The sequence below is a fragment of the Mercurialis annua genome, linkage group LG1-X, assembly GCF_937616625.2.
Source record: "Mercurialis annua linkage group LG1-X, ddMerAnnu1.2, whole genome shotgun sequence".
NCBI lineage: Eukaryota > Viridiplantae > Streptophyta > Magnoliopsida > Malpighiales > Euphorbiaceae > Mercurialis > Mercurialis annua.
Window position 1 is genome coordinate 7021353 of NC_065570.1, and position 10504 is coordinate 7031856.

General features: G+C 26.6%; 1 non-coding gene across 1 annotated transcript; it reads right to left on the reverse strand.

Annotated features, from left to right (window-relative positions):
* Nucleotides 1-2926: 2926 nt before the first annotated feature.
* Nucleotides 2927-3013, reverse strand: TRNAY-GUA (transfer RNA tyrosine (anticodon GUA)). The gene is given in 2 exon segments: nt 2927-2962; nt 2977-3013. It is a non-coding gene; the product is annotated as a tRNA-Tyr (tRNA).
* Nucleotides 3014-10504: the final 7491 nt, after the last annotated feature.

Here is a 10504-nt window from a genome sequence, read left to right on the forward strand (position 1 = left end):
TACATAAAATATTATTATTTATTTCCAACAAAATTCTTGAGTCATAGAATTCAACCATATTACTCTTATTTTTTCTTTCTAACTGCTCTCTCTACTGTAAATAAAAGAGAAACACAACGAACACATAATAAAAAATAGAGCATAAAAGAATCCATTTTTTTCCATTTTTTTCTACTTTTTTGTGCTATTTTTCTTTTCATCGGAATAACATCAGATCTTTGATTCTTGAACATCACTGCCACCATAAACATTATTTCTCAATTACCACCCCGTCCTCTTCTTTGGACTACCAATCATTATTATTTATATTTTAATATACAGTACTACAGTTCTAATATGATCTTATATATACGTAGTATTAGTATTTGTATACTTTTAGTATATTTTCGGTATACTTTTGAAAACATGGTTTGTCCATTTCATAATTTACAATGGACATGAGATTGAACATATAGACATTTCAGGATTGATGACAGAAAACTTAAGTAGAAACAGACCGGTTGAAGTGATTAGCAAAATGAGTAAGAACATAACGTTTATCATTGTACCTCACTCAAGTGAATACAATTTCATTGAGGAGTTTTAACAAACAGTTAATAAGCATAACTGAGAATCTTATGTCACAAATTGATAATTCTGTAATAGCTCAAAAAATCAAACAAAACACTCATATTAGCTAAAAATAATTGATAGAAGAAGAAATTATAGAAGTATGAAGATTTAATTAGATAAAATCTTGAATAAAGAAAACTAGAAAATTCAATAAGTAGTGAAGTGAGTTTGAAATTGAATCTGGAACTAAGATTTAAACAATGTCAATAATTAAAAAACTAAAAATAAAAATTAAATCAATATTAAATTACTGGTTTCTAGTAATAATTTTCTCGAACTATTATAATTGTACTCATAGTTAATAGAAAAAAAAACTTGAACAAAAAAAATAAGAAATAATAGAAATCCATGATCATGATTTTTTTTTTGATATCCATTGGTTTGTGTAGTGGATTGATGAGAATGGTGAAATTGAGTGAATAAATAGATTACATAAAAAAGAAACAGAAGAAAAAAGAAGAATACGTGTCCATTGCAATTACTTTTACTAATTAGGTGTTCAGCGCAACTAATTACGTGTTAAGGTTAATTTTTTCAAATTAAAAAGTGTTGGTACAAATAAAAAGACTACCTAAAAGCATCTCCAATGCAGTGCTAAAATGATGTGTTAATGCTATAATTTAGCATTTAATATTAAAATGCATCTCCAATGCATTGTTATAATCTGTGCTAAATTTAGCATATGCTATATCACGTGCTAAATTTAGCGCAGACTATAGCATATGCTAAAATACAACAACCAATAACAATTCACTATTAATTACAATTTTACCACGGTCATTTTTTGCATTTATTATTTTAACCTACTTTTTTTATTTTATTTTTACTTTTTTGTATTTTAAATTTTGTGCTTCTATTTAGTTTTACAACATCAATTTGATTTTTTAATAGTAGACCATACATCAATATAATAAAAAAAATTAAATAATTTAATTTTATATAATTCATCGATTTTTTTAATTATATCTTTTGAAAAGTACACTATTAAATTAAAAAAAAAATTATATAAATTTTAGTTTAAAATATTTAATTAAAAAAATTATTAAATAATTAGCAATTAATAAAATTAAGAGATAATTATTTTAATAAATAATTATAACATTTCTTTTTAACTTTGTGCATTGGAGTAAAATTTGAAATGCTATGCTATCTATAGCATTTTACCACTTTTTCATGCTAAATTTAGCATAAAAATAGCATCCCATTGGAGATGCTCTAAATGCTCAGTGTGAATATTTTCAATTTTTAAGTGTACTGTCTAATTTCCTTTAAAAAATAATCCTATCAATTATATTTTAGATATATTTTTAGTTAATTAACTTTTAAGATTTAAAGCAAGTTTCTAATATTTTTAGAAACCAGCATATTAATAATGGAATGAAGGTAGTATTATGTTTATTGGCGGTGACGTATATGATTAAGGCTAATCTTTTTTAACTGTCCTTGAAGGCTTGAACTATCTTTTCTCTCCTTGAATTACCTTTAAGGTTTAATTTATATAATTCGACTGTTTATACCGTGAGTTTTTTCTAACTCTATTAATTTTAATGATGTGCCACATGATTTAGTAATCCATTTGATTATATGCTAGCTAACTTGAATTTTACTAATTTGATTAAAATTTCAAAATAAATCAAATCATTTGGAATTTTTATAGATTCAATAAGAATTATGAGATTTTAATGAGTAAAATAAGATTTTACATGACTAACTTATCAAATGAACTATCAAGTTAAATGATACATCATTAAGTATTAATGATCGTGATAATCAAATTATTAAATACTCCTTCCGTCCTAAATTGATATACTATTTTAATTTTATTTGTCTCAAATTATAGGCACTAAATATTTATCTCACTAAGTAATTGTCAAACATACCCTCATTAATTATAGAAAATATTTTGGAAATACAACAAAAATTATTAAAAAATAAAAATTATCACTATATTAAATGAGGGCAAGTATGGTATTTTTTTATGTATTAAGTCATTTTTTTAGAGAATTTAAATTTCTTAATAGCAGTGTTTGTCCTAAACTGCCTATTAATTTAGGATGGAGGGAGTACTAAATATTTATAAATAAGTAGAGTATAAATTAAAATTTATAGATGATTATGCGAGAGAGAAAATAATTCAATGAGTATAAATTTTTCATATGATTAATGGTGTCGTTTTCTTTCTATTATGTTAAAAAAATCTGAAATTAGAAATTCTTCTCTAGATAAATAAAGGCAAAGGAGAAAAATAAATAAGAAAGGAAAACATAAATAAATAAATGGGCATTTGTTTTGCAAAATAGAGTAAAACTAAAAATCCGACCTGCCGGATTCGAACCAGCGACCTAAGGATTATCTGTTAATCAACTACAGTCCTCCGCTCTACCAACTGAGCTAAGGTCGGTTGTGGTTATTAATCAATAAATAGCATTAATGTAATAGACGTTACCCAGCATTTCATTTTTATCCTTTTCATCTTTCGTTTCAGAAAATCTTCTTTTTTAATTGGTAAACCAAAACTATATGGAGGTAGAATAATAGATATATATTGGTGAAATAAAGTTAAAGATGTTTGCATAAATATGAAAAGAAAGGGCTAAATGTATATTATATGACAAACTACATCATTATATCTATATCTATCTATCTATATCTATCTATCTATCTATCTATCTATAACTATCTTATATGTGGGAAGGAAGGGGGGACAGGCAAAATTACGATATTAGAGTTAATTAAAAGTTTAATTACTATTATTAAGAAATATAAAGCTAATAAAAGTTAATTAAGAGTTTAACTATTACAAGGAATTTAATTTAAAAATCGGCAATACATGAAGACAATTTAATTTAAGCTAAACTACTATTACTTAATTTATAACAACTATATAAGTTGAATAAGAAACAAATATTAGGTATTGTTATGAAGATAGTGATTTGAAGCTAAAACTCTCATCAACAGGTTCCGCATCACATTTGCTTTCAACAAGGTACACATCATGACTTATCTCATTTAATTTTTTCTGGGCAAGCATAATTTTTTTTATCATCAGCCTTTATACCCTAATTACCTTTAGTGATAGATGGATATTATTCTTATTCAATAGGTTAAAAGATAAAAGAGACTCAGTTGGCCATATTGATGAGTTCAGACATGCAGGAGCAGTGTAATTGCAATTTTTTTTAGGGTTATAGGATTTTAACGCTAATAGTAAAGATAACAACTAATAAGATTCTTATGAAATTTAATTATTTTATAAGGCTAATAATTTAATAATTTAAAGTTAGATTTGATGGCGAAAAAGAAAATCAAGAATATGTGATCCAACAATTTTTTGTAATGTTTTAAATTGTTAGTTGACCAATTTCAAATACTAACAAAAATATATATTATAAATAATGATTATCAAGAAATTATAGAATGCCGTGTTGGTATTTGTTATCATATATTTCTAAATAATATAAATAAGGCTAATCTCCTGAAAAACCCCTCACCTTTCAATTTCCTTTCATTTGCACCCTCACCTTTCAAAATCCTCAATTTTACCCTAATTTCCACCTTTCACTTTCAATTACACCCTTAAATATTAAATTGACCTATTTTTACTGCAAAAAGTTCAAATTAATACTTGATATTTCAATAAATATTATAAATAGTATCTAATTTAATTAATTTTATGGAATTAAAACGGTAAAATTAAATAAAAGTGAATGTAAAATTTAGTAATTTTTGAAATATTTTTTAGATAAGATGCTTTTATTGTTGAAATTTTAACATTTAGTTCTATTTAGAAAATGAGTAAAAATAAAAAATATTGATTCGAAATTTTTTGAATGAAAAAATGTCAATTTAATATTTCGAGGGTGCAATTGAAAGTGAAAGGTGGTAATTAGGGTAAAATTGGAGATTTTAAAAGGTGAGGGTGCAAACGAAAGGCGGTTGAAAGGTGAGGGGATTTTTAGAGGATTAGCCTATAAACAATATATACAAAATTAATATATAATACATACAACGGGTCATATAAATATCGCTCACGTGCGTAGCACGTGGTGAAAAACTAGTACTATATATAAAAGCACGGATGGGGGGGGACAGGCAAATTTACCGAATAATCCTTTTTAATTTATTATTACATAAAGGTTTTATAGTCATTAACTAATAAATTATTTATTTAATTATTAATGATATATTATAATTAGAGTTCTACTTAGAATAGAATTATATCATATATATAGTTTACCTATTTAGTTTTGTTTTTTGAGAATACCTATTTAGCTCTTCATCATGCTCTAATCCGTTAAAATATAATATTGCCATTTAAGGTGAAATAAAAATTGGTATTTTGACTATTTTCTAGCCAAAAAAGTAGCCACAATTGATTAGGATTATATATTAAGATACTTGACCAATAATACTAAGTAAGATAAAATTCTTCCACTATAATATAAACTTTGCGTATAGGTTTTTTTACCTGTATGTTAGTTTAATAAAGAAATTAGGCTTAAATGTACAAAAAATCACCAACTTCCGCGTATTTTTGGTATTTAACATAACTTTTTAATTTTGGTAAAAAAATACATGAACTTTTAAAATTTTACAATTAAAGACATCGGCACCATTTTGGATATATAACGACACCGTTTTAGATTAAAACAGCGCCGTTTTAGATGTAAAATTGCACTATTTAAAAAAACACACACACGTGCTCTTAATTGCAAATTTTGAAAGTTCGTGTATTTTTTTACCAAAATTAAAAGTTTATATTAAATAACAAAAACACGTGAAAGTTAGTGATTTTTAGTGCATTTAAACCAAAAAAATTACTTTGTTCTGTTTTGATTAGTTGATTACATAGAGAAAAAATTGATCCACTTTCTTTTAGTTTGTCAAAACTAACATATTAATTCGTTAATAATCTATTTTGTAAATTATTTTAGTTTTTGTTGAATATAATACAATGGAAACTTACTCTACTTTGTTTTTCTTTCTTATTATTTGGAATTTTTTTAGCTAATAAATAACAAAATTAAATTTATTAGTTTTAATCCGACTCATAAAAATTATTTTATAATCCAGCAAAACTTCTAACTAATAATTTTAAGTATAGTACATAAAATATATTGACATAGTTATAATAAATTATAAATAAATATTGACGTCAATTAATTTTTAAAATTAATAAATTAAAGTATTAGTATTTATTTATAATAAAACTTGGACCAATTTAATATTAAATTATTATGATGAAGTTAATTAGCATATAAATTGACGAGTCACGCCACCCGCCACGTGCGTAGCACGTAATACAAAACTAGTACTAATAAAATATACGGACTGTTAAATTTAATAAAATTAATCATCACTTTTCATGTTTTAGTGAATTAAAACATTGAGACATTATTCTATGAAAATAATGCTAGTGTACCAGAATATATATTATTTCATTATTCATATCAGTATTTTTTTAACAAAAATGAATAACTGTCATGATTTGTCAAAAAATAAAAATTGACAATTCATTTTGCTAAATTTTAAATTTTTTGTTATAACTGCAAAACACGCTAAAATTTATATTTTTTATAATAAAACTTAAAACAAATTAATAATTAACAGGTTTAACTTTATAAAAATATTATTCATTCAAATCTAACTTTAAAGATGTTGTATGTGTATGTATTTATCAGTTTTTTAAAAATTAGATCAGACCGATTTGTCGTAATGGTTAAACCAAAAATCGGCTAGTAGTTCAGTCTAAAACAATAAAAAAACCAAAATTTGTTGTTGAATCGGGTTGGACCGGATCGAACCTGATTGAACAGATAAAAATTGGAGGTCAAACCGTTGAACCGGACAATAAGAATTAGTGATGAAGAAAATTCATCGCTAAATACCAAAAATCTGTCAACAATTCTAATTTTTTAAAAATTTATTAAACCCGTCGAACTGGTCATTGAACTGGTTCAACTGGTTGAACCAGAAACCGGTTGCCTCACTGACTTGGCCACTGATCTAGTTTTTAAAGCACTGATATTTACATATCTACAAATAAAAGATTGATGTATTAAAAAAAACAAAGATAATTGTGTTCTTGTTTTCTCCTACCAGGTTGTTTTCTTCACTCAAACAGCATTAAAAAATAAAATCAATGTATATTTTATAATTTATTAGAAAAAATATCTCACAAATAAAAAGGTAAAAAAATAATGTTAGATTTTTTTCAATTACAGTATTCTTATTTTCAAATTTTATATCTATATTCCAACTAAAATGTTATTCTTATCGGTCGATTACTTTGTGTTTCTTTATTTTGTTAATAATTGGGAAGGAGATCACTTTTGGAAGAGTTGAACTCACGACCTTGACAATTTAATGTAAAGCGCTTATATTATTTGAGTTACAATTTGTTAGTATTTTGTGTTTTTTTTTTAAATTAAATATTTTTCCATTAAAGGTGTTGAATAACTCGCAATTTGAAAATAAAACCAAAACAACTAAATTCGACTCAAATGTTTGATATTTTTTAGCGCACAATTTAATTATAATATGTCTTTTCATGTTCAGATCTGAAAGACTATATAGTAAAATTCATTTTTGCATAAAACAATTGTTGTTTGTTCTTTCTCTTTGAAAAATACATTTAATATCTACTTCAGATTTTGATATTAAAATCGTTGTTCAAAATTTCCACTTTTGCCTTCCGTAGGAGTCCGGTCCGTGCTTCAGTACCAATATAACTGATCATCCTATAAAATCAAATTTGATTAACATTCATGACGTTTCTTTTAATTGCAATTAATTATAATTGATTATTCTTTGAAGATTATACTTATAAATAATTTTTATTTAAATATTTTATCGAACACTTTATTGACATAAATTACATAAAGGATTACTAATTATATTTTGAACTATGAAAATCTGTGATAAAAAAAAACACAAACAACATTAAAGACCCACCATATTCAGAAATAGGTAATCAATATAAAATGGACCAAAAATCAAATTAATACAAATTAATTTACATGTCTTATTATTTTAATGTTTTTAATCTATTTTTATTTTGAGTTTAGGCTCTATTTGTCCTTTGTTAGGATTTATACTTGTTTTTATGTTGACTTCAATGTTATTTCCATTGTCGCTGGTTAAATCTTAAGCGAACAAAAACAATTTTTCGAAGTGAATTAAAATGAAAAAAAAAAGAACAAAAATAGTACCAATAGAAATTTGGAGAAAATAAGAACAACGAAGATTTAAGAGAAATTTAAAAAGAGGGAGATTGAGAGATTACATAATTGAGAGTAAAAAGGAGATTTAAAACTGTAAAAGTAAAAACATAAAACGTTTGAGTATATTTTGCAACAAACAGTCGAATTATTTCATGCAATAAAGTCGTTTGAGTACTTTATTCAATAAACCCATTTTGAGAGTAAAAATTTAATAATTCAAAAAACATAGAGTATTTTTATATGAAAAAAATGATGAGATAGTCTTTATCAATATATTTAAAATTAGAGTGTTATTTATAAATTAAGTATCTATTTGTAGTACAATATGTTATTTCATCTAAAGATAATGGCTGAGGACAGAATTTGGATGAAATTTTAAGCAAGGTTTATAACAAGGCCCACTGTATGTTCTTGTATAGCCCATTTGATTTTCTTGTAGCTAAAATGGGTTTCATTTTCATGTTTTGGGTAGATATATGAAAGAGCTTTTTATAAGATTTTTATTAAAATAACCAAGGCTATAGTTTAGTTTTAAACAATATTAGATATATCACTTTAAAGCTGAAAATAATTACATTAGTGTTGGTAACTCTTTTTATTGGGACCACCAACAACACTACCACAACGACAATATTTTCCTCATCAGCAGCAATACTACCACAGTCGAGGCCACCAACAACACCATCTTCTTCCGGCAACAAATTTATCATCATCGATTAATTTTAGGGAGTATCTCCGTCGTCGTCTCTAGCTCCATTGCCGTTTTCATCATCAATGCCGCCTTAAGAGCTAGGCGTTCTCTCCGCTTTCACATCTTCACAACCTATGACACGCTTTGTCTCGTTTCTCTTCCCGCTTAAACTCGAAATAGTGTTGTTTGGTGACGAAATGCCGGCTTCATCGTCGCATTCGAACTCCGTTCACGATCTCACTGATAAGGTTCTTTATTCGAACTCCGATCCCGTTTCTAAGCCCAACCGTGCTCCCATTTCTCTTTCAGCCTGCCCTGCCCGTCTTGCTGTTAACTCTGAATGCCTCGTCGGTGCGAAGTACTTCACTGGCGTGAAGAGAAGCTGGTAGGCACAAACTAGTCAAGACATGAAGACAAATATAATAGGCATTTATTGCCCCCAACAAGGAGCTGACACATCAGCAAAGAACCGGTGGAATTTTGCGTAAATTATAATTCGCTGGCGCGAACAAACTTTACATGCTACCAAAATAGAATATAACCTTTTGTTGCTTTTTGGCTCACACAAAAGGAGCAACGGGAAGATATGCGTTGAGGATTACATATACCAACACCCTTATATACGTGTCAACATTAACAACCTAAACATTAAACCCCTTAAGTAAATTTTAAATCTTGGAAGAAAAATCCTTGAATTATTGTTGGTTGTGAGTGATCTTTTTGAAATTCATAGTTATAATTTGGTTTCTAGTGTTTTCTTATGAAAAATTAGGTTGTTATTGTTTTTGTTAGCTTTACCTTGTGTGAAAAATTAATCACATTTCTTGGTTTGGGTTTAGCTTATAAAAATCTAAGTTGGGAGTAAACTTGGTAAAACTTCATTATTAATATAAACTTCCAGTTTGAGGTAAGTAGGTGGGCAAGGGCCGACCTAATAAGAGGTGTTGCCTATCTTATTATTTTGAATTTTTGAAAAGCTGCATTTAGAATTTAAGTATTGTTTTTCTCCATTAAAATTTATGGTATTGCCCACCTTAAAATTTAAATTTGTCAATTTTGCCCACCTTACAAACTTTTAGTATAATATTGTCCACCTTATAAAAAGTTTATGGATCCGACACTAAGGCGGAAGTTTACACCAAAACACAATAAGATCTTTATCGCATCTCTTCCTTACGTTCTCTAAATTAGTCGCTAATTGTTTTAATCCGTAAATTTTTTAATTAACAACCTCCTTGAGTCGCATTTTATTTCACATTAACTTCTAAATTTTATTGGTAATATAAACTTCTAGTTTGAGGCAAGTGGATGTAGGTGGGCAAAGGCGGACCTAGTAAGAGCTGCTGTCCACCTTATTATTTTGAATTTTTAAAAGGTGCATTTAAAATTTAAGTATTTCTCCCTTAAAATTTATGGCATTGCCCACCTTAAAATTTAAATTTATCAATTTTGCCTACCTTACGAACTTTTTGTACAATATTATCCACCTTATAAAACGTTTATGGATCCGTCACTAAGGTGGAAGTTTACACCAAAACCATGGACGGAGATAGGCAGGGGCTTGCCATGGCCCTTGCCCCCTCCAAAAGGTCCAATTTTTTTTGTAGAATATTACTAAACTAGTTAATATAATTGTTTTAAATTAATTGGTCATTATTTAGTAAAAAATTCAATTATATTATTAATATATTTTCATACCTAATTAGGTCTAAATATTATTATCATATGAAAAAAATATAAAATTCCACGATCGATATTTAATATTATGTCGAAGTAGACTCAATTATTTTTATTAATTTAATAAAGTTAAATTTAATTTTTTCATAATAGTTTTTGGATGAAAATTATAATTTTTTTCCCCTCCAGAAAAAATTATGGCTTCCTCTCTGACCAAAACACTATAAGATCTTAATCTCATTTCTTCTTTACGTTCTCTAAATTAGTCGCTAATCGTTTAATCCGCAAAATTTTTAATTAG